Source organism: Malaya genurostris, chromosome 3, assembly GCF_030247185.1.
Source record: "Malaya genurostris strain Urasoe2022 chromosome 3, Malgen_1.1, whole genome shotgun sequence".
Lineage (NCBI taxonomy): Eukaryota > Metazoa > Arthropoda > Insecta > Diptera > Culicidae > Malaya > Malaya genurostris.
Window position 1 is genome coordinate 274,460,647 of NC_080572.1, and position 23,600 is coordinate 274,484,246.

The 23,600-nt window shown below is 38.1% G+C and overlaps 1 protein-coding gene across 4 annotated transcripts in view; it reads right to left on the reverse strand.

Annotated features, from left to right (window-relative positions):
* The window catches only part of LOC131439395 (uncharacterized), a 106,568-nt gene that overhangs the window by 82,225 nt on the left and 743 nt on the right, over positions 1-23,600 (reverse strand). Inside the window, exon 1 of one of the 4 annotated variants that reach the window (XM_058610342.1) lies at positions 13,625-13,717. The exons of 2 other annotated variants lie outside the window; for them this stretch is intronic. The gene's annotated coding sequence lies outside the window, so the exon portion shown is untranslated. Of the gene's footprint in view, positions 1-13,541; positions 13,718-23,600 lie in introns of those variants that run through there. One more of the 4 variants, XM_058610343.1, reaches the window with a different exon arrangement.

The window sequence follows — 23,600 nt, forward strand, 5'->3', positions numbered from 1 at the left end:
AACTTAGAGTTGATCTACAGTAATAGCGATTTCAGATTGGTGACTTTCGTTTCAGATGGTGACTACTTTAAAAACTTGAAAGTAGGTAAAAGAAAACTACGACCCAGGTAACCAGTAAGCACTAATAATGGCATTAAAATGGCCTTTTATGAACACCAACAATGCTTATAGCTCAATATCTGCAATCTGGAAGCTCATCTGTTGTAATTCAATCAGAATTCAATTTTCAAAATCCACATCAGCCATTAATAAGCATTATCTATGAATAGTCGTATAGTTTGTCAAAGTCGGCCTTAATTCAATCTCAAGTTCGATTGAAATTATTTGCTGTCATCATGCGACATTAGTATGTGCTCATTGGTTACTGGAGGAAGGACGGAACTCTACAGCAAGTAGTAGTAGCAGTCAAAATGGGATTTCGGCTAAAGATGCTCCGTAAGTATGAATCGTTTGCGGAACACTAAACTGTCCTGAATGGCGTCATATTTTTTAAGAGGCTGTGTGATAACTACATAATAACTACATAAAAATTGAAAATTAGGAAGCCCGTAGTTTTTTAATAATTCACACTAGAAATGAAGGAACGAAAAACTCCGTGTACAGGAGAAGTGCCTTATATTCAAAACGAGTGACCTTGAGACTTGTTATTGGAACCAATATTTGGCATAAACTTGATTAATGAAGTTCCCGTTATAGGTAGTTTTGTTCCATTTTAAAGATATTTGAAAACGACACAAAACACTGTATCACGGACGATGAAACGCTATTGAAAATGGATTTTTTAAATCGTTTATTTAGACCCGGCTTTAACCTAGTCATGGTCGTTCAGCAGGTAAAAATGAAAATTGATTATGTGCTGCTTGCCGAACAAAAGTTCTTCATAGCCATTTGACGAGGTTATACATTATATTATGCCGATAAATTCGCAAGATCTGGCAAGGCATTTACAGCTGCAGACAAAAGCCCAGGTTTTCGCGACAAACAAGTTTGTTTTCCTTTTTTCTTTTAAAGTACAATAAATGACCATCATTTTGAGTACTCAACATAATGCTTTTTCGGGTGAGCAGTTAGTTCTACACGGTCCGTGCTGGACAAAGTATTGAATTGAATTGACCGGCTTTAGCATTAGTGCATTACACAAAGGACACGGCAGTCTGGCACAAAACCAACGTAGTCGAATTCGTCCGCAATGAGATAAATTCTTCAAACTGTCCCTAAGCCAGATCAACTGAAACTTTTTGTACTCTTTAAAAAGGCATTACAAGCACGTTTATGAAAGTATCGGGACGAGAATATGTGAAAAGCAGCTGATAGTACCGTTTCCCATAATTCTGGTTGAATGTCAAAACTACGACCAAAACATGAGTGCGTAAGAAAACGAAAGAAAATAATACGACTTTGAAACAAATGCCACGCAGCGTTTTCGCCCGAATTCAGATTTCGTTTTCACAATATGCAAGCGGAATTGAATCTTGTGTTATTTCTTCACCAAGAAAGTATTTCCACTCCATTCTCTTTGTCACTGAATTCATCAGAGCAAAATCATAACAGTCAGAAATGTGTTTCAGTCGAAAATAAAACAATATGATGATCTTCAGATTTAATTAGGGTTCTTCTGGGTAACTGCATCGTAAAACATTGCCAATTTATTTGGCTGAGAACCACTACACAATGAAGATCGTTAGTCATTATGATGACGAACCGTGTCATTTTAACATCGTCAAATGGAATTCGACATTGAACAACACAATGACTAATGACCGAGAAGAAACAAATGGCACCGATCTGACTAATGGGAGGGTTGAACTCTATTTTTGAAAAACGAAAAGCTAGAAGATTTTGCCATTTATCTGTGCAAAGAAATTCAAAAAAAAAGTTAACCAACGCAGTTGGTGAATTGATTGATTGCCTTGTTTGACAAGTTCATTTGAATTGTCAAAAATTTATAAGTAAATCAACCAATATTCCAAATGTTCGTACGCCGCAAAGTAGGCATCGACTGGATCCAAGCTCTCGAAGGCAAAAAACATAAAAATTAACGACCTCGTTAATTACTTCAAATAATTGCTTTTATTGTCTTATTCAATTCGGTGAGCACATAAACTCAATTGCCGCTATGTATTTTCTCAAAAATGTAGAGCTTCAAGCTCCAAGCCAATTAACCCACTCGGTGCAGCATGAATCCAAACAAGACAAGAACTTCATTCCGATGTTATGGGGGCGCTATTACTACTACTACTAACGCTGAAACTCCAACCTTGAAAGTGAATTGAGCCCCTCTACGCGCGGCTATTCCAAACAACGACAACAACAACAACATCCACAATCACAACTTCTAAGCAGAGTTTTATAAAAACCGAAGAACTCTGTGAGTGACGAATTGACACGTTTACGGCTGAGCGGCTTTGACTGACCGTTGGCGTTGATAGCGTAGCGTTTTGTTTGGGGACACTCGCCGGAGGAGAGTTATAGATTGGATTGTTTGAATGCATTATAGTTCAAGGTCTCCGAGAATGGAACACACCGTTCGGGTGACACGTACAGCACGTAGTAGCACCGCATCCAGCCCGGGGCCCCGGCAAATGGACTTGACTGCCGCATTCATAACCTGGCCGGTTGGGTGTCACGAGGTATTTGAAAACTATTTGAACTTGACGGGTGTTTATTCGAATCGGCTTGCTTCGATAGCCGTTCGGCTGTGACAAAGGCGTATATTTTTCGTTCGGTGTGGGGTTTCAGTGCCGACGCTCATCGAAGTCACCGGAGTGTGGTTGGGTTCGACTTTTCAACAGAGGTCTCAAGACAATCAGTGACAGCAAGAGGGCAAGAGGGATTGGTCGATGACGTTTGTGACACTATTATATTTTGGTCGCACTTGTTATTCGATACGAAGTTGATTTCGGCTCGCGTTCAGTGTTTTTTTTATCAAACCATTGAATAGACTATGATGATTAAAAAACTGAATAAAACCAGTCTTCATCCATAGATCAGTGTGATAAAGTTTCGACCCAAACCACATTTGACATTAGGCTCGAAACAGGATTGAAAACGTCACTTGCACATAACTTTTTCTAATTTTTATAGATTTAATGCGAATCTAAACTCTATCACGTGCGTCTCTCACATCGCACTAAATTTAGGGGAGACCGGAGTTGGTTGGCCAAAGGGACAGTTTGACCGAGTATCTTTCATGAGCAGGCTATTATGCGCTGTTGCAACATCTGATTTCAGTGGGGCCGCCCAAGTGATTTCAGTGGGGCCGCCCAAGTACCGACCTGAAATCAGGTGTTTTTGTGCTGCCATTTGTACGGGAGCACGTTTGTTCTTTTTTCGACGATGGTGACTAAATTTCTAATCCATGAACGGAAACACATCGAGTTCGTGGGTCTTCATCTACATCAAGACAATGGAACTACACCCGGCATTATTCAACGGCGAATATGAGACTCCGTTCCTCAAGCCTAAACGCAGAAAAACAACAACCTGATTCTTCTGTGAGCACATTTGCTGTTGGATGATGGCAGTTCCGTGAGTGTCGCTTCAAACCAGACCGATTGCATCATCCAGCTGCTGGTCGTTTGTATTGGATAAAAAGAAAACAATAAGTGGACAACGATGGGAAACATAAAATCAACCGTTCTAATTCTAAATGTTATCTAAGAACTATTAAGATTACTTCTTTGCAAATCGAAGGTAAAAATCATCAGTTCAGTTCAAAACAAGAATAATTTGATTAGCTTTGTGCACTTTTCGCTGTGCGAAATTCTCACCAAACGAGCGCAAATAAAACTAGCATTTGGCTGTATTCGAGAAAAATGTTCCGAAAAGTGTTAAATATCGTAGATAAGTTCACAATTTGACCCTTCTGGAAGACGGAAACGAATCCCGTACAATTTTGATAGTTTCTTTCACTCAAATATTGAGATGTATGAAATATTGAAATTTATGAGCGTATGGTTTGTTTTACAATTAGTATTTACGTAATGATCTCTTCTAAGTCAAGGCTTAAACTTACAAATGACTTGGCGGGGCGTCCTACTTCCTGGAATACGATCGTACAAACCTGGGAAAAATCGTGTAAATTTTGGTCTTCTGAAACCGACATATACAAGCGTCAAAAATGATTTCAAATTATGATAAAAAACGATATTTTATTCAAACTAAGAATTGATGATTAATTGTACGAGGTTGAACTTGAGTATAATAAAAACCGGATGAAATTTAAGTTATTCCTTCATGAATTTTCGAACTTTTGATCGAACGCTTTTCATCATGTTCCGGACAAGTGTTGCATCGCATGTTTTGGACGCTTGAGGCCAAATTTTTTTGAGCTCCTGCATGTTTCCGGCTGCCTCACCAGTCTTCTTGAAGACCCTCTTCACGATTGCCCAATAACGTTCGATGGGTCGAAGCTGAGGGCAATATGGTGGATTGATATTTTTCTCAACGAAATTTATACACTTTCCGCAAGCCAATTGAAAGTGGTTTTGGCATAGTGAACCGACGCTAAATCCAGCCAAAACATTGAAGGAGTACTATGCTTTTTATATAAAGGCAGCAATCTCTTCTCGAGACACTCAGATCGATAAATTTCTGCATTTATAGTTCCGGTAGTGTAAAAAATGGTTGACTTCAAACCACAGGAACATATTGCTTGCCATACCAGTACCTTTCGACCGAATTTCTCCACTTGAATCGACCTGTCCGCATCGCTCACATCCTCTCCAACGACGAGTCAAATTTGGAAAATCAATATGTAAAATAGATGGAAACATATACTCAAGCGCTTATTTATGATTTCGTTTCGGGAGGGGCCCACAGATAAAAAATAAAACATTTAAAATTTCTGTATCTACATTCTTTCAAGTAAGAGTGTGTCCAACAACAATAAAATCGCAATGAGTGACATTTACGAAAAGCGTTTTGAGAAAATTTGCTTTGCACACAGCCTAGAGGAACAAAACATTGAATGGTATCAGGGTTCAAACATACGACAACTGGTTTATACGCCCTAAAGACTGTCCCAGAAAGTATGGACGCAACCATAAACCGCTACCATTTCGCAATGGTTCAGAATCTGGCTGCGTCCTGTTGTTTACACTCTTCTTTAACCACTTGTGCAGTTGTTTATTCGTTTTCATTAGTTTGTTTCGAAATGCGTGGACTTTCAGCAGAACAACGTCGACAAATTGTGTACAAATGGTGCACAGAACGCGGACTGTCACTGAGAAAGACAGCAAAAATGGAAAGAGTAAATGAAAAAGCCGTGCGAAATGCAATCAGGAAGTTCGGTGAAGATAACACCTTTGAGGATAAACCGAAAACGGGTCGAAAAAAAGGTCCTGCTAACCCTCAGTTGGATAAACGTATACTGAAGGCGTTCGAAAGAGGTTTCAGTTCGGGATGTAGCCAAAAAAGTGGCCACTTCGAAGTCATTTGTTCTTCGTGCTAAAGAACGTTTGAGTCTTCGAACCTATAAGAAGCAGAAACAATCAAAACGTAGTCCGAAACAAGAAGCATCGATCAGGCCGAGGGTTAGAAAGCTGTACAATACGATTCTTGCTGGAAATTTGAACTGCATAATCATGGACGACGAAACCTACGTGAAACTCGATTACAAATCCTTGCCGGGACCACAATATTATACGGTGCGAGAAGGGCAAGTGTTAAACCAGTCCGAGACATCGATTGAAGTCGAAAAATTTGGTAGGAAAGCTATGGTCTGGCAAGCAATTTGTAGCTGCGGTAAGATTTAGAAACCCTTCATCAACACTGCTTCAATGAACAGCGAAATATACATCAAGGAATGTTTACAAAAACGACTTCTACTACTTCTACGACTGTTTACAAAAACGACTTTCGAAGCCACAAGGATCCTGTTGTCTTCTGGCCAGATCTTGCTTCTTGCCACTACTCGAAATCAACGGTAGAATGGTATACTACCAAAAATGTCACTTTCGTCCCAAAAGACATGAGTTCACCAAATTGCCCACAACTTCGACCAATTGAGGTATTTTGGGCATCAACGAAGGCACAACAGCTCGAAAAAGATTGGAAAAAAGTGTCAAAACTTGTCGCCATGGAGTCTCTACGGAATTTAATGAGGAACGTTCGCAAGAAGGTGCGCCAGCTAGTCTACAATGGCTAAGTAGCTAATGTTGAGAATAATAATTTGTTGTTGTAGTCTAATGTTATCAGTATATCGAATAAAATTTGAATATCTAACACTTGTGAATTATTTACAGCGAAATCAAAGTGCGTCCATACTTTCTGGGACAGTCTTTATGTATTGAACCACCATCCAGAACATTTGGAGGACGTTTCCCTTCGAATACGCCGAAAAGTATGCCTCGGAGATGCCACGCAATAATTGATGCTGATGGTGATTGGACTCACTGTCAAACTGGAAGCGCATTGTCTCAGAATATATTTTATGCACTACATGGAATGAAAAGTCCTGGGCATCTCACCACGGCCCGTATTCTACAGACGCCCGTATTCTCCAGGCATGTGTAATCGATTCACTACAAATGTGACTTTGATCCGTTAGAACCAGATCAACAGTAGAGGGGTTTTTCACGGAAGAGAAACAAGTCGGATTACTGGGATGAAGAACTGTGAAGTAACCAACTGAGAGTTGATTATGAAGTATTTTACCATTACTGTTATTTTGCCTACAATTCCACTGAACATGCTTAGCATTTAAGTCCCCTATTACGAAAAATTTCGGTGTGAGTTTTTGCAAATCGCCTCTAAAGATATTTAATTGTTCGCCGGTGCATTGGAATGGCAAATATGCTCCAGGGATGAAATAAATTCCATGAATGGTTTCAACTTCGATTCCCAAGCTTTCAATAACTTTAGTATTGAAAGAAGATAAAATTCGATGTTCAATTTGCCGTTGGACAAAAATGGCAACTCCACCACCCATTCCAGTAAACATGTCAAATCGATGAACCACATAATGTGGATTACTTTTCAATTTGACATTTGGTTTAAGAAAAGTTTCTGTCACAATGGCAATATGAATTTTGTGAACTTCGAGAAAATTATAAAATTCATCTTCACTCGATTTCAAAGATCGAGCATTCCAATTTAAAATATTCAAATAATTATTTAACATCACTGTTAAAATTTAAATTCATTATAATATTATTTGCAAATTGCCATCCGATTTGAAATGCTTCAAAACTTTCACGCAGCCCGCCTGGGTTCGATTCCCAACCCCGCACATAGGGCCAGAAAGTTTTTCTGGTCCGAAGAGGTGAATGACATTAATGTTAAAGCCTCTATAATTGAAACAAAAACAAAAAAAAATGCTTCAAAAAGTGATGAAGTCTAATTCATTCGGATGATCATTTGAAAAAGTTGATCTTGTAGGTAGATCATTTTATTTTCAGTTATATCGCCTAAATCGACTTCATTTAAAGAAGCGAATGGCATTGCAGGAATATTGGTAGGTAGACTGCCATTAGAACTGCCATTAGAAGAAGATGATATGGCCGATCTACCTATTAATAAATTGTTTTCGTTAGAAGATGAACTGCAAGGCGTGTGTCTTGAATTAAGTGGTAGATTTATACCTGCTACACTAGCGTAACTGACATTAGAAGAAGATGATGACGAGGTCGATCTACCTGTCAATAAATTGTTTTCGTTAGAAGACGAATTGGAAGGCGTACCTGTTTTTCAGGCCCGTACCCAGGATTTCATTTCGGGAGGGGCCCACAATAAGAAATAATGCATATAACTGATGATTCTTGTGCCTTTAGTATTTTTTGTTTTGTTTTTTTAAGGGTGAGTTCAAGTAGCAATCAGTTCGCTTTCACATCTCATCCGAGTCAGTCGATAAAACAAAACCGCTTACGTTCGGGACAGAAGAAACCAAGTACAGTATTGTGTAGTGAACAATAGAACGATCTCGACATGAGTGAACCAAACGAACAAATGCTACCGCCGACACGAAAGAATACAATTATTGTTGACTGCAGGCAGTGCAAAATTCGACCTTCGATACGAGAACTTAAAGATTTGCTTAAGGAGCAAATGCATCTTGACATTAAACGTGTGCGTTTACTTCAATGCAATAAGACAAATAATGTTGTTTACATCCAGTTTTATAAAGAGTTGGATGTAATTCAATTCGCGAAAGACAATAACAATGTGCACTATGTGGAGCACGAGAACATTGAGTACAACATTCCAGTATATATGGAAGATAGTGCTATAGAAGTGCGTGTGCATGATCTTCCCTCAAGCGTCACCATTTCATATATTCGCAAACTATGTCCCAATACGGAGAGATTCTCTCTATCGAAAAAGAAAAATGGAAGAATTTTTTCCCCGGTATGCTAAATGGCGTACGTTTGTTACGCATGCGCTTGAAGAGGCCTATACATTCTTATGTGACTTTCCGTCAAGATACAAGAATTCTGTGCAAATCATTTGTTACCTATGAGAATCAGATGACCACATGTCAATATTGCCAAAAAGCTGTTCACTACGGCAAGCCATGTGATAAACTGGACAAGGAGACAACTACACCAAAGGACAACGGTGCATTCATAGTTCGGACTCGACTTCTGGCTGACTTTCTGGACGAGAAAACTAAGTGATGAGTATTATAACCTTTAATTTCAAGGGTGTGTTCGTATAAGCCACGATATAAAACGGAACAAATATTTTGGTACTATTCAGTAAGCTTTTCTAGTTTGCAAAATTTGTTGATTATTTCTCGAACAGATGTTCCAGCCGATTTTATCAAATTTATATTCAAATGAAGTGCCTTATAATATGTCATATCATCCTATTGAATTTCATCGAGTCAACTTCCGTATCTGGATCGGAGAATATATTTAAAATTTTTACTTTGCTGGTCAGGGCAGTATAAAAATTTAAATTCGTCATTTGGAGTGACGATGCAACAACAGAAAAATCTTCTTAGTAGCGGTCCCACATGGAACTCAAATAATTTTCTCAGATATGAATAGGACGATTTGCAGTAACGGTCAGAACTTCAAAATGAAGCTCACATTATGCTCTCGTGTATCTGTACATTGTCTCGAAAAATCGATTTTCAATTGCTCCAATACTGCACAATTATATTTGCTGTCGAATGTGTTTTTCTTGTTTTCGTGGTAGTCCACGAAAAGTGTACCGAATCAAACCCAAAGAACATACTTCATAACCATTCCGCCCAATTAGCCTTCATAGGCCGTCTCGGAGCACTCGTGCCGATTTCAGTTTGTTGTCTGTTAATCATTCTGTTCTCTGGCGTATAATAATGGATCCAGACTTCCTCAACAGTAACCAATCGACACCATCATCATCAGCATAGGCAAAAATGTTTCCGAAGTGTGCTCGCGTTCATCTTTTTAATCCTGAGTATTCAAGTGCGGTGTCCAGCGGCAGGGCATCTTTTTAATTCGCAGAATCTTACTAAAACTCATAGTTTTAGACTCCAAGTTTTCTTCAAAGAATGTTTGCTTAGTACTAATCCTCATGGCACTTTCTGGTCAACCATGACTATTTCCTTTGATTTTTACATTGATTGTAATCACTGTGAAAACCGACTTTTAAGCTTCGAAAAAAATGCGATTGCGAAAAGAGGCGGGTTATTTGAAACTGGTTGGTAAAACCTTCTAATTAGCAGATCTTGTTAGTTGATGGTCAAGATTCCAGAGATGGTTAAAAATCCCAAAATGGAAATTTCTTTACTATGATTTCGGGAGGGGCCAGGGCCCCTTGGGCCCCCCTCTGGGTACGTGCCTGCTGTTTTTTGTTTTAAATTCGAAGAAATCAGTGCTTTAGAAGAATTAGGCGTGGCATTTGTAACGGTTTTTTTGATTTTCAGGTATGTTCTGTGAATTTAAGGTCGTTGATTTGACTTGTTGTCTAAGCGAACGAGCGTTTAAAAAATTTTCCCAGACAGAACATTTCAAATAATTGGATTTATGATTTTCATCGCAATTTGAACATGAAAATTTATCAGTGGTTTTATTCATTGGACAAACGTCTTTCGAATGCGATTTACCACAAATCAAATACCATCGCTCCATATGACAATTTTTGGTTCCATGACCGAAGCCTTGGCAACGACGACATTGCGTTAAGTTTGCAATACGATTATGCCGTTTATAATGTTCCCAATGAATTTCAATGTGGGAAATGAAACGTACTTTTTCTGAAGTTTTCAAATTGTGTACATCACTTCGATTGAAGTGTATTAAGTAAAGTTCATGGGAAATTCCAGAGCGTGGTTTAGAAGTACAATTCGCTCTTTTTTTCATAAGTATTACTTGGGAAGGGGCAAAACCAAGCAATTCTTTTAGTTCATTTTTAATTTCATCAGTATTTTGATCATTTGATAAGCCTTCTAAGACAGCCTTGAAGGGTCTGTCTGATTTTATATCATATGAATCAAATTTATGAAGTTTCTCGGACAAATATCGAATAAGACGTTCGTAATCTTCCAATCCATCAACCAAGACTCGACAATCTCCTCTTCGTCCGATTTGAAATGAGACTTTTACTTCCGGGAGAAAAGTAGGAAGCTCAGTACGGTTATTTTTAGCCTTAGGCTTGTTGCCTTTCCGGTTGGACGCAGGCATTTTTGAAATGTATGAAATTTGAAATCAAATTAACTAGGCTAAATTAGTCTTCGATTAGACTCCTAGTTTGAAAAAGTCTGGATAAAGACTGATTAGTTCGAAGAATAGTTCTTTGAATAGCTAGCCTTTAATAAGGCTGATAAATTTCTTAATCTTGAAAAAGACTGATTATATTAGAATATCACTCTTTGTATAGTCTGGAGAAAGGCTAACTAATTGTTAGTCTTTAAAAAGACTGTTAGTGATTCAGAAAAAGACAGAAGCCTTCAATCAAAGGAACTCTAGGTAGCAAGAAAAAAGCCAAGAGCTATACGCGTGCGGTGAACTCATCTATTTTGCAGAGTGTGTTAATTGATGATAGCAATCAGAGGTTAAAATTATCACGCATTCTCAATGAAAGAAACTATTCCAACAGCCTCATTTTCAATACTTTACTATCTCATTCGTAAATGACAGATACCAGAACCAGAACAAAAGAAGAGAGACAAAGTATTTTCGTTTCGCATCGACAAAATGAGCGAGTATAATTGCCAACGTCACTCTTTCCTCTACGACAAGACGAAACCTCATTAACGTCTACAGGGTGCATTAGCAGAATTTAAATTCTCATTTTTCATCGATGTATTGAAAATCTGTGACACTTGGCTATAAAGAGTGACTAAAATACGCCAAATCGAAGTAATTGCATCCCAGAACCTCTTTGGAAAGCAAAACTACTACAAATTCGAGCACCAACAGGTAAAAGTCATTGTGAAACCTTTTTCTGTCACTTTCGATTCTCTAAGCTTCGGTTGAATACCGACACTGCATACTTTGGGGTTTTTGCTGAAAACCACAAATTACTGAAAGGGCAAATGAAATAAAGAACTCAACATTGAAACTACTGTTCCGCTTATGTCATTGACTGTACATGGATTTCGTTCTCGTAGTTTGCAAGTGAAGCTGAGAGTGACAGTAATTTCTCGTCATTGAGTCAATGAAAATGACTTTTATTAGCTCTGATAGCAATTGTTACTCCAGAACACAACGTACACGCAGAGAAATGAAGCCTGTGTAAAATGACAAGATCTTGAAGACGATTTTTAAATCGAAATAAAAGTAGTACAAAAATTACCTGGTAAATTAGTTTGAAAGAAATCATTTTATTCTTAAAAACCTGTTTCAGTCCACCTACTGATGTTATGGTGCCTTTCTCATATAACTCATGTTTTCATTAATATTACTAAGGGATTCCTCAAAAAACTTTTCTTAGAATATTGAATAGGAACAAAAAAGTTTGCTGTTAGCATAACCTTTTCAATTTTTAACGGTGTTGACCTAAGTGAATAGCAATCCTTCATTTTCTGCATTTTTGCTCTACATGATGGAATAAAATTTCGAACAAAGGTCAAAAACAGTATTTTATAGACAGATTGACAGGTTGCAATTTCATACACACTACCCTGTATTCCCTGAACCCAAAGCCAGAGCTCAATAAAACTCTACATAAACTTATGAAAACATAATACTTTTCATTTAAATCTGAATTTGCGAAGATCGGTCTGGTCGTTTCTTAGAAATTGTGATGTGATTTCCGGTTTGTAGCACCTAAACTTTAAGCTTTATTTTTCGCAGATTAGTGGTTGAAAAGAATTTCGCTTCAATCTTTTTTTATGTTATTGGAATGAAGCAATGATATTTTTGCGTACCCTGAAACATTTTTGTTTGCTGATCAATATTTTTTCCATTCTACAGTACCATCGTCATATTCCTTTTGCGACATACACTTTTTGCGTGGTATGAAATGAAAAAAATCTTACGATGGAATAATTAGAAATTTGGAAAAATTAATTTTATTTGATTTTTGAATAATCAGAAGCAATTTTTCCAGTGTATATCTTTTTTTAAGTGTTCAACTGATTGTCTACAACTTTTTCTTAGACAAAATTTTTGTAAAAGCACACATGCCATTTTCAAAAATTAATCTTGAGTAAAAGAAATCTCTAGATTGGTGAAAAATACTTTATTTGCCATACCGATCATACATGCAAATCCAATGGTGTCGTGACAGAATCTGTGGTGGCCAAGTAAAGCGAAGCATGCTTGGTTCTTCTAGTCAATTGGGCTTTCTTTTCATGTGTTTTCATATGCAGGGTAGTTTGATTGGCAATACCATTTCTTCGGTTAGGAGCTAGCTACGGGTTCGAGTCCCGTCTCTGCGGTAACATTTTCGTGGCCTTCATTACGTAGTGGCATTCACATGTCATTTTCTTAACCTGTTTTCTCCGTCCAATATTCTGTTTGATATTACGTAATACAAATTTTAAAGCTAGATCATGTGCCAAAGTTGTACAAGATCAATGTAAACAAATAATTGGTATGAATATATATTTTTAACAACACAAAACATTTTGGATTCAGTTACATTTTCGATCGTGATCGCACCTCATCACAGATCGCACCTCATCACAGAAACCAATGGTAGCACATTACCTTTTGAACAATTAAAATACACCCTGGCTTCAAGCATTGAATCAAATTCCGTTCTACCATCAAATTCTGTGTCGACCTTCAGTGAATTGGTCAAAACAAAAAAAAACAATAATGAATCACTCCAAAAATATATCTAATCGCGGACCGCAGCCATGGGCAATGAGTTCCGTCAAATCGCCTTGCGTAATTAAGCCGTTCAACACAATTCAAGCTAAAGCCAGCTTTTTACGCAATAATTTCCTGATCTATTTTGAGTTATTCATTAAGGAAATGAGACAAAACAAAAAAAAAACACGGTCAGCCATTTAGACAGGTTCGCAGGTAAATTTCTGCTTATTTAAGACCTCCCATGTGATCAACCTGTTTTATGATGTTCCCCTCTAACAAATTGTACAATAAAATAAAAAAAAAATGAGAACCAGTCCGTCTGTGGCACCTGCAAATTAAATTAGCGATTACCTCAGTGAAGAAGAATCCTGTGCTCATCTTCGGAATGGCTCAACAACCAGTTGGCACATCACTCGGCGATTGATTCTACTTACATTCAGAGGTGCGCTTCGTCCAACACACGATCATCTTCTGTCATCATCATGATAAAAATTCTCTACACTTGCTTGTGTCGGTACGAAACTTCAACGGGTCGAGCAACAGTCGAGTGTAATGAAAAAAAAAAGAGGTACATTTTTGCACTTGACTACCTTCAACCCCCACTCTCTGTGTGTAGCCACCAGCCGTGTTGCCGACAGCCACCGAAACCGGATTGTGGCTGGCGCTGGAAACAGTGTGTGATCGAACAACAGCTGGATGGGCTCCGATGTACGACGACGACGACGACGACGAAACTGCCGTCGATTCCTTTTCTGTTATTAATATATATATTTCCCTTTTAAAGGGAAACTGCCGTCACCTTACAGCCCCGTTTCTGTGTTGGACCCCTCAGTGCCCTCAGAAATGATCGATCGATGGCGTAACCGCAGCCGTACCGTACCACACAGCAGGCTGTGATGGAACCTACCGACAGCACGAGAGTAAATATTTTGATGGCAAAGCAAAGGGCACAGAGTGGCACTTGAGGAACAATTTGATGAACAATTATTTTCCAATCGAACGATCTGCTCATTACAACAACGAAAAAAAAGTAGGGTACAGCACATCAGGTCCAGTCCGAGTGGCACGGTTTTTACGCGATGATTGAAGGAGAGTACAATTTGTAGGAATTATAACAGCAGGTGTGAAACGGACTAATTACAATTACTGTTTGTGTAATTTTTTTATTACATGTGGAACAGTAAGTACTAACCGGGACGGATTGATTCAGCATTTTGAAGCCCTAATTTCAATATAAACTTTAAATTCTGATATCTTACTTTAGAGTAAGTTTCTATCAGAAAATTCTACGAAACGAATAGTCCCAAAATATAAATATGGGCTTGGTCATAAAAGTTGATCGATTATATATGCAATATGGAACAGGTTGTTATCAAGTATTGAAAGATAACAGCCCAGCGATTACGTAATTTACGTATTAAAAAAGGACAATTTACAGTTCACAATGTTGACTCTAGCCTTGTTTTGCGAAGGGCCAAAGCTGAGATACTGTTTCTTAGAGTCGAAGTGAAAATGTTGGCACCGATCCAATCCATTGACTGTAGGCTGCATAATCCGCAAAATAATCGACTTATTTGGATGACTGTTAGCATATTTACCTTACAATCGAGTATTTGCAGGATCATTTCGATGCAAATGCATAAACAACACCTGGTTTAATTGGGCAAATGCCTTAGAACACCCTAAACTGAAAAATTTCCAGTTCCGGAAAAAGTTTCTTGTTTGGCAGAAAATCTGTATCTGCAGATGCAAATTCCGCAATAATGAATCAAAAAATTATGAACCAGAAACAATATCATGAAAAGTGGCAAAAATACAACGAAAGTATCAAAAGTACAAAACTGGATAAATTGAAATACATCAAATAATAGCAAAAATATTTATAACAGCCAAACGTGATAAAAATAGCAACAGTAGCAAAAACATCAAAATTATAAATAACAGCAAAAACATTGAAAAACCACACTCTCTCTTTTATGCGTGTTTGCTTTTCTCATATAGAAAGGTTATGCAATTACTGTAAAAAACGGCTTTTTGTGGTGTACCATTCGACTCAGTTCGTGTGTGTAAATAACGTTTTTTGCACTAACTTTCTTCGAAGATGGCTCAAACGATTTCCGTAAATTTAGATTCAAATGGTCTTGTCGTCCCATACCATATTCCTGAATATTGTTTGGATTCGATTTCCGGCTCCGGAATTATGAGGTAATATGTGCACAAAAAAAGAAAATATGTGCACCAACATTTCTCAGAGATTGCTGAACCGATTTTCACAAAATTAGATTCAAGTGAAAGGTTTTAAAATCCCATAGATAATTTCGTGAATTTTATCTTGATCCGACTTCCGGATCCGGAATTACAGGGTGATTAGTTTAAAAATTCCAATTTAAAATTAGTAATCACTTTTCTCAGAGTAAGTGTGACCGATTTATTAAAACTTAGATTCAAATCTATAATCTTATGGTCCTAGAAAAAACTTCTGAATTTCATCTGGGTTCGACCTCCGTTTCCGGAATTACAGGGTGAAGAGTGTTGAACATTTCAAGTAATTATACAGAGCAGAGCAGCACGCAAAATGAGGTTGCTGGAGGCTCAAATCAGTTCCAATCGATATATACCAGTCCCTGGCTTCCTGGGGCCACAAACTCTGAAGAGGAACGAACTGAACTTTGCTCAGCGATTGCTTCTGGTCTTATGATTCCATACATAACTCCTGAATTTCATCCGGATCTGACTCCCGGTTTCGGAATTACAAGGTTATGAGTGTTCAAAATTTCAAACCGTTTTGTGCAGCGCACAGGTACGTACATGCGGTGGTATGGAAGAAGAAACACACAACACCGTCTCTACGAACAAAGCACGCTGTGTGTGGTGTTTGATTTCGTACATGCTATAAAGAAAACGAAAACCAACACCGAAGCTCGATCTTGAAAACACAAGCGAGTGCATCGGCAATCGTTCTGAAGAAAATAGAATCGCGACACAGGCCTGTGTCTGTTACCGGTATGCGATTTTAGTTGAATACGGTGATAAGGTAAAGACAAGATAATGAAATATACAAATGTCTAACCTTCATAGAGTTGACGACACAAAAAAGTACGAAGTTTTCGAAACAAATTGTAATACTATTCGAAACTGCAGGCCTGGATATTTAATGACCCTAAAAACTTACTCCAATTTCGACAGTCTCCCGGAAAATGAAATGGTAATGAGAAAGGCTTTATTACACCACAAGGTAGATTAAAACAGGTTTTTAATTTTTTCCTTTCTCATATAGAAAGGTTATGCAATCACTGTGCAAACCGACTTTTGAACCGAGGCCCGGAGGGCTTCTTAGATTCAATTGATAGTCAGTCTTGTGGTCCCATACAAAATTTCAGAATATTATTTCGATCCGACTTTCGGTTTCGGAGTTATAAGGTAAAATGTGCAAAAAAAATGATATGAGTATGTGTTCTAACTTTTCTCATAGATGGCGCGACCGATTTTCAAAAACTTAGATTTGACGTTGTCTCGAAAAATACTCTCTGGAACTTATAACAGAATTAAATGGCAATATTAAAAAATTTATCCTTGTACTCTCTGGGTTTTAGAAAGTTTTCTATTTTCATTTTTTTTAAATTGCACCAAATCTCGACATTATATGCGTTTCTAAAACATTCGACACAGGGGCCGGGTATAGCGTGAAGTCGGTGCCTTTCAAGCAACCCACCTTGATTCGATTTTCAATCCCGCACATTGGGTCAGAAAATTTTTCTGGGCCGAAGAGGCGAATGTCCTTAACGTTAAAACATATATAATCGAAACAAAAAAATATTGTCATCTGGTGACAACAATTATTTTCCGTAGTTTTACCTTTTTTTTATACAAATTTTCGAAGTTTTGCGGCTTTTTTATGCGGTACGTATCTTCTGCATAAAAAAATTTACTTGAATGTAGTACATTTGAAGATAACTGAAACATTTCAAAAATGAATAAGCACAAAGTTAGCTAAATATATTTCAACAAAAAGCTCTATAATAGAGCAATTGTTGCGAAGCATGAATATAAAAAGTACTTGACCCTAAGAAGTAGCAGCATAAATTATTGAAAAAAAATACCGAAATCGCTGTGAAAGGGCTTTACATGAAGCACATGAGCATCGCTACCATAGTTAAAATTGACGATTTAGTGGTCTAATTACTTGCCCATCCACCTTGATCACCTGATTTGGCCTCCTCGAACTGTCATCTATTCCCAAACCTTAAGTCATCCAGGGCCGGTGAAAGAGGTGGGTACGGTGGGTAGTACTACCCACCCGAAAATTCCAAAGGTGGGTAATTACCCACCTGAAATTTTTAACGAAAAATAATAGTAATATTAGTATCATTTATAACAATAAAAATAGTTTTATTGTAACTGAGAATAATAAATAAAATCAGAATTATAAAATGTTAGTACTCAAGGTAGAGCAAGGATGTGAAGATATACAACAAAAAGCTGAAGCGTGACAATGGTCATTTGAGGAAGCAGAAATCTTTCAGTGACTTAACTTTTACCTTCAACCAAAGGGGTCGAGTTTAAGCATCTCATTCATGCAAATCACTCGAGTCTCTGATATGCCGGAAAGCACCAAAAAAGGTCTTTTACCATTTACTATACGAACCGGTAAAAGAAAAGTTACCAGAAGTTGTCAGTTTCTACTTGCGACAGCATTCTTATACACATTGAGTTCTTTACTGTATGGATATTTTTCTCAATCTCTATACAGCTAGTTGAACATCAGAATGAAAGGTTTGTTCGAACTATTGCTTATGCCCCAAGAAACACAGCGTGCTGGCTGTTTAGCCTAGGTTGTAAGCGGTATTCAGTAGCGCTGCACTCACCGCTGTGTACGAGAATGCAGCCGCAAGTAGAAAATAACAACTTCTGACTACTATTCGTTTGTCGGTTCGGATAGTAAGTGGTAAAAGACCTTTATCGGTACTTTCCGGCATACCAGTGACTCGAGTGATTTGCATTGATAAGATGCTTAAGTTCCACTCCTCTTGCGAAAGTTAAGTTAGTAAAAGATTTCTGTTTGCTAAAATCGTCCTTGTCACATCTCTTCTTTCCATTCTTTATCTTCACATAAATGAAATCGCTCAAAATCTTTTGACGTAGGATTGCGTCTTTGTTTTCTATATGGAGGTACAAATTCAAAACATAGAAGTAAAACCATATAGACAGTGGTTAGGTTTTGAACATCTACAACTCATCCACGAACAATGTGTAATTCTCCCTGTTTTTCAAACCATTGTCATTCCTCTAATTGATATGACGGATTCGTATACATAAGTTCACGGTTTTCATATGATTTCTGCTTTTTAATTGTTCGCATTTGAGAAAATTATTCACAGAAAACCAAATTCAGGGTCGAATCGACTTGTACGCTGTGCGGTTCGATACTGCCGTATAGAAAGTTGCTTCCACATCGTCCAAAAAGTTCAGGAACTAACTAGGAAAACAACATTTCTTGAGCAAAATTTCTTTATTTATTATCTAAATTTTTTATATAATACTTATAGAATGATTTGTACAATAGGCTTCAGTCTCTCAGATCATCGAATGACAAGTAGTCGCTGGGGGCTAGGTTATTGAGAATATGGTGGGTGAAGAAACAGATCGGTGCCCAATACGTTCAATTTGGCCATTATTTTCATTGACTTGTGGCGCGGTGCATTGTCTTTGTTAAAGATGATTTTTTCTGCTTCATATGAGGCCGTTTTTTACGATTCCATACTTCAAACGCATTCATAACTCCTAACGCATTAACAACTAAAAACTTTTGTTGGTACTTCCTTTTCAAGATAGTCAACGTAATTATACCTCGAGCATCTAAAAACTGACGCCATACTTGTTGCAGCTACCTGTTGCGTTTTCCCTGTCTAAATGTTGAAACAACTCCGGAGAAAAAAGATAGATCCATGTTTCGTCCACTGTTTCATACCAACGCAAGAAATCCTTTTTATTGCGACTATACAGTGCCGACCAGCTCTCTGGATTGTTGGTGCGTTGTTGCTTTTGATAGATTGTGAGCGAACGAGCCACCTATTTGGAAATGATGTTTTTCATGCTATTTCTCAAAATGCATCACAAGTCTTGTGGATTTTTGTGCTCTAGAAATGGACATTCAGAAGGTCCTAAACATGTGGGTTGAAATGGCATGACAGTAAACGTTAAGAAATGTAATACAATACCCCTCTCTCGGTCATAGTCACAAATTTTATTTTAATACCCAATAATGATAGTTCCAGTGTAAAAGTTTAAGGTGTCTGTTAAAAATGCCGGTAAATGGCGCACCGGAAATTATCTACTGAAGCAATCTTCAGTAACATTATTTTTTTCATTCTGGGCCCCTCCCGAAACCAAATCCTGAGTACGGCCCAGCGTGGGACTGCTGTCGACAAGGGGCAGATAACTTTCAAAATACACATGAAAAGAACCGAAGATTACCATTTCTCCAACTTTCAACACAGTTGACAATTATTTCCACGAGCTAAATTCAAAACAAATCGGTTGCTCCTCGTTTGGCGAACGGCACACAAAGTAAATCTGCCACTTGCTTGTGTGCCCTTCTCTACATCGCTAACGTTCCGCCCCGAGTCGTGGTACCCACGAAGTTGGACGTTGTATGTATTGGTGACAACACTTATTCTGATTGAAATTCGATGTTATAAATTTCAATTAATGATTGAAGCCATTCGCTCAAACGCTGCTGGCAAAAATAAACTGTTTTTCTTGGGCAAAATAAAACAGTGCCTGAACGTCACATTGAAAAAAATTATCAAATCACAATAGTTTGGGTCCCGGCTCATTGCTCCATTCCAGGCAATGAAAGAGCCGATAGTTTAGCCAAACTTGGTGATATTGAGGGTGAAACTTATGACGAACCGATTGCTTTCAACGAATTCTATAGTGCGTCTCGCCAAAGAACACTTGCCAGCTGACAAGCTTCTTGGAATAAAGATGATCTGGGTCGGAGGATGCACTCAATTATTTCTAAAATATCGACAAAGGCATGGGATGTGAGTTGGGACTTCATTCGTGTGATGTCCAGACTCATGTCCAATCACTACACGTTAGATGCACATCTCCTTCGAATTGGACTTTCCGAGACTAATCATAATGCTTGTGGCGAAGGTTATCACGATATTGATCATGTCGTTTGGACATGCGTGGAGTATCGTGATGTCAGATCTCAACTAATAAATTCTTTGCGTACCCAAGGTAGACCATCCAATGTCCCAGTTCTCGACATTCTTGCTTGTCGTGACCTTACATACATGAAACTTCTTTATCATTTCATTAAGTCCGTTGGAGTTCCAATTTAAATGTTATTTTATGTTGGACTGCTTTCTCTTCCATGAGTTCAACCAATAGCCAGATATATTATAAGAATAAAAGTGATGAACTGATACAAACAAACCTGAAATAGTTATAAGGTCATGTACAAAATAAATGTGTTTTATTTAATGTAATTTATAATAGCAAATCGCTTGATAAAAACAGCGTTTAGATTAACTAATGAATACCAACATACTAATATGATTCAAATTTATGTATATGAGGTAATCCAATTAACTCTTTGCTTGATCCTTTGTAGAGACACCGAAAATGGTTAGGAACTAAATGGTTTGACCGTAATTGTGGATTACAACGCTATCATTTATGGGCCTATTGGTTTTCTAATCGCGCTTTCGTCAAAGCTTCGCGGGATGACTTCTCTCCCAAGAAATAAAAATGAAGATCAAACCCATCACACACAAATTGAATCGGCAAAATTGACAATATTGTTGAGTGTACGTAAAACCGAAACATATAAACGTTGATTCGCGTCAATTTTATGCAATCTGCAAAAGGTTGCAAAATTAGTGGACAAAAGTATGTAACGGTTGAGTCCATCAAATGCAAATATTGCTTTTGGGCGGGTCCAGCGATGGCTTTTAAAAACATTTTCGATTAAGTAACATTGGTTTCTATGTTAACAGAAAAAAATTGTCTTTTCACCAATTCAAACGTTGAATGATTACTGTTGATTCGAGCAATTACCGATGAAAAGTTATGTTTCACTGAAAGTTTTGAATGTAAAGACTGTCCCAGAAAGTATGGACGCAACCAAAAACCGCTGCCATTTCGCAATGGTTCAGAATCTGGACTTTCAGCAGAACAACGTCGAAAAATTGTGTACAAATGGTGCACAGAACGCGTACTATCACTGAGAAAGATAGCAAAAATGGAAGGAGTAAGTGAAAAAGCCATGCGAAATGAAATCAGGAAGTTCGGTGAGGTTAAACCGAAAACGGGTCGAAAAAAAGGTCCTGCTAACCCTCAGTTGGATAAACGTATACTGAAGGCGTTCGAGCAAAAGAAGGAGGTTTCAGTTCGGGATGTGGCCAAAAAAGTGGGCACTTCGAAGTCAAATGTTCTTCGTGCTAAAGAACGTTTGAATCTTCGAACCTATAAGAAGCAGAAACAACCAAAACGTATTACGAATCAAGAAGCATCGATCAAGCCGAGGGTTCTAAAGCTATACAATACGATTCTTGCTGGAAATTTGAACTGCATAGTGATGGACGACGAAACCTACGTGAAACTCGATTACAAATCCTTGCCGGGACCACAATATTATACGGTGCGAGAAGGGCAAGTGTTAAACCAGTCCGAGACATCGATTGAAGTAGAAAAATTTGATAAGAAAGCTATGGTCTGGCAAGCAATTTGTAGCTGCGGTAAGGTTTCGAAACCCTTCATCACCACTGCTTTAATGAACAGCGAAACATACATCAAGGAACGCTCACAAAAACGACTTCTACCCATGATTCGAAGCCACAAGGATCCTGTTGTCTTCTGACCAGATCTTGCTTCTTGCCACTACTCGAAATCAACGGTAGAATGGTATACAACCAAAAATGTGACTTTCGCCCCAAAAGACACGAATCGACCAACTTGCCCACAACTTCGACCAATTGAGGAATTGTGGTCATTAACGAAGGCACATCTTAGGAAACATGTCTCGGCAGCCGAAACCATTCAACAGTTCGAAAAAGATTGGAAAAAAGTGTCGAAACTTGTCGCCAAGAAGTCTGTACGGAATTTAACGAGGAACGTTCGAAAGAAGGTGGGCCAGCTAGTCTACAATGGCTAAGTAGCATATGTTGAGAATAATATTCTGTTGTTGTAGTCTTATATTATCAGTATATCGAATAAAATTTGAATATCTAACACTTGTGAATTATTTACAGTGAAATCAAAGTGCGTCCATAATTTCTGTGACAGTCTTTAGTACTTTCATTTTCAGTTTCGAATAGCTACGAAATTAGTTCTAGTCCGTGATACTTTAAATATCGAAGTTGACACTCACATTTTTGATGAATAAAACTCAAAACTGGAGAAAGCCGTTCAAAAGAAACGACTGAACTTATTAAAACTATTCATACTCCCCCTTATTACCTTGAGATGAACTCCTTGAACGCATAAACATTTTAAGCGGTCATAAATTACTCACAAGACGCCAGTCTATCAGTACTCATCAGTACTTCTCGAGAGAGAGTTTGTGTAGAGCATTTCTATTGTTCCAAAATGACTCGATAAAATATCATCAACAACCAGACGCGGCAATTCAATTAAACTCGAATTCGCTCGTGCAAAAGCTAGTCAGATTCAGCGGATCAAAAAATCTCTCCGAAGGTGTGATGCAAAAATTTCAAGTAGTCCACGGTCCCCGCCCAAAACCAATCGCTCGGTTTTGCCGTGCATAACAGACGGGGCGAAGCACAAAAAAAATCTCACCAAACAACAACAGGTTGAACAAGAAATTTCGATTTTCGACCGAAACAGGTTTCAAGTCCCTGCGAATCGATTGGTCGATCGGTCGCTCTTCCAGTGCCTACTAAGCTTTCACCTTGGTGCGGGATTCGAAATCGACAAAAGACAGTTATTAATAAATTTCATTCAAATGGGTATTTTTTCCTCTTCTTCTTTCAGGAGACGATTGCACTCAACAGTGGGTGATTAATCGCAGAGAATCGCTAGTTCAAATGATGATGATGATGATGACGATCTCAAATCACCGAAAAAAAAAACAGCAGCTAATCAAACCCAAAACAGGCGGAAGTTTTGATGGTTTTGTTTTGCAGGGGGAGTCCGATGGACCATCGCGATGGGGTTACGTGGACAGAGTGGAGATTCCACTTTAGGAAGCTCTTTCCATATTGTTTGACCAAACATTCAACACTCTTCAGTTCATTCAATTTCCAACCACTAGCACACTCTGACTCCTTCAGCGCCTACTTGATCCTCTCGTGGCGCATGCAAGGGGGCAGTAAAAATATTGATGATGTAATGCCCAATCGATTTCGCACTCTTCGGTGGTTGCTTCGATCAGCGGCA